Consider the following 2447-nt stretch of genomic DNA (forward strand, 5'->3'; position numbering starts at 1 on the left):
TAAAAGGATTCATAGCAAAGTAGACAGAAAATAAGGAGTATTTTTTTTTCCTTCAGTAATCTCAAACAATAAAAAAAAAAAATCAACCAAGCCTTTATGAAGCTCTACTTTAGGTCAACTGCTATGCTGGGGTTTGGGAACTCAAAGATAAAAATGAAATAGTCCTTGTTCTCAAGGAGCTTATATTCTATCAAGAGAGACAATATGTATATAAAAGTATGTACAAAAGGCAGAGTGATATTAAGCTTTCAAACTACTTTAAGGTTTTTGAGACACCATGTATATACAAAATAAACATAAGATAAGTTTTCACTTTTGCTATGGTCTTGTTCTCTTAGGACTGCCCAAGATCCATACTCCCGGGCGGCGACCGCGGTGCTGCGAGCCGGCAGCCGGCTTCCAGGGTCTTGGGCCGCGGGGACAGGCTCTTTATGGACAAGGTAACTTCACTCAACTACTTTACCTTCAATTTCCATTTCTACATCCAGGGTCCCCCCCCTTGCAATGGTAGTTTTGCATCTCAAAAAGTCGGAACTCATCATCATTTTACCAGCTTGACCCATGTGCTTCAGACTCAGTGTTGTCTTTCTGCTCCTAGCAGATTGATAGGACAACAATATAGACCCTACAGTTTCTTCACCAAATTGACAGCAGAGGAGCTGTGGAACGGGGTCTTAGCTGAGTCTGGTGCTGGAGCAAGGAAAGGAAGAGGAAAAAGGATCAAGAAAAAAAAGGAAAAGAGACCTAAACAGGGGCCAAATTATTGGGGAGGGACGTTCTGGTTTTCTCTGGCCTGGTTTGAATGCCCCTATTTTAAAACATGGGGTAATTCAAGGAATTGGCCAAAGAGGCAAAGAAGAACAGGAAAGGATACAGGCTTGAAATGATCCAGCAAAGAGATGAGTGGGACAAAAAGAGAAAAAAGAAGATTAAACGGGAGAGAGGTTGGACTGGAAACTCTTGGGGAGGAGTCAGTTTAGGTCCTCCAGATCCTGGTCCTAATGGAGAAACTTATGAAGATTTTGATACCAGAATACTTGAGGTAAGAAGTGTTTTTAACATGACTGCAAAAGAAGGAAGAAGTCAGTGCGGGTGCTCATGGTAGTTGGAAATGGAAAAGGAGCTGCAGGTTTTGCTGTGGGGAAAGCCCCTGATGGGATCAATGCTTTTAGAAAAGCAAAGAATAGAGCAATTCATTATTTGCATTACATAGAAAGATATGAAGACCACACAATTTACCATGATATTTCTTTAACATTTAAGAAAACACATATCAAGATGAAGAAGCAACCTAGAGGTCATGGTCTTCATTGTCATCGAGCCATTATTACAATTTGTAGACTAATTGGAATTAAAGACTTATATGCAAAGTTAATGGATCTGTCAATTTAATTAATATAACCAGAGGAGTCTTCGATGCCTTATCAAGACAGGAAACTCATCAGCAGCTAGCAGAGAAGCATAGCCTTCACGTCCTTGAATTCAGGGAGGAATGTGGCCCTCTGCCCATAGTGGTTGCCTCTCCTCAAGGAGCAGTTAGAAAAGAACCTGAGCTCGAAGATGAGGTGCCAGATACCAAATTAGACTGGAAGGAAGTGAAGATGAGTCAGGGACTGAAAAAGTCAGTTTGGGCAAACTTAAAGAGAGCTGCATCCTGAACTTTCATTTCCCTCTTGTTGAATTAAATCATAAAGAGGGATAACAGAAAAGACTCATATCTTATGCCATGAAAATCACTTTTCAGGAAAGGTAAGTGTCCCAGGTGGGGACAGCACAGCTATCATTTGAATGAATACAATTCTTTGTTATTACTGTATGTGGAATTCTCAGTGTATGACTTAATTTGCTGGCAAGCTGAGTTTTAAATTCTGGGTATTTTTAATATTACAATCAGAAGCACCCTTTTTAAAGGATGTGAGACTCATGAGTTCAGTGTAAACTCCATGTAATTAATTATCCAAATAAACCTGATTCTGACATTTAGAAAATTAAAAAAAAAGATCCATACTCCCATCTCCCTGTCTTTTCACAGAATCTTAGAACTGGATGCAATGGATTACCTCTGTAGTATGCCTGAACAAATGTTCATGCAAGCTCTCTGGAAGATCTCCATTGAGGAGAGATAGATAGATAGATAAATAGATAGATAGATAGATAGATAGATAGATAGATAGATAGATAGATAGATGATAGATATAGACAGATACAATTATCTCTCTAAATATTACCTCTCTCATATGTATATATATATATATATATATATATATTTCTTTCTCCATATATATGTGTGTATACACACACACACACACACACACACACACACACACACACACACACTGCTCTATATAGGGAGTCCGAAAGACAGATACAGAGACTTAAGAGATGCAGAGAGAGAGAAGTGCTGATCATGTTTGTTGGGAGGTATGACCATTCCTTTTTGAGAATTG

The 2447-nt window shown here is 38.9% G+C and overlaps 1 pseudogene; it reads left to right on the forward strand.

Annotated features, from left to right (window-relative positions):
* The first annotated feature begins 377 nt into the window (after nucleotides 1-377).
* On the forward strand, nucleotides 378-1866 carry LOC141515236 (small ribosomal subunit protein uS5m pseudogene; annotated as a pseudogene).
* Nucleotides 1867-2447: the final 581 nt, after the last annotated feature.

The sequence above is a fragment of the Macrotis lagotis genome, chromosome 1 (assembly GCF_037893015.1).
Source record: "Macrotis lagotis isolate mMagLag1 chromosome 1, bilby.v1.9.chrom.fasta, whole genome shotgun sequence".
Taxonomy (NCBI): domain Eukaryota; kingdom Metazoa; phylum Chordata; class Mammalia; order Peramelemorphia; family Peramelidae; genus Macrotis; species Macrotis lagotis.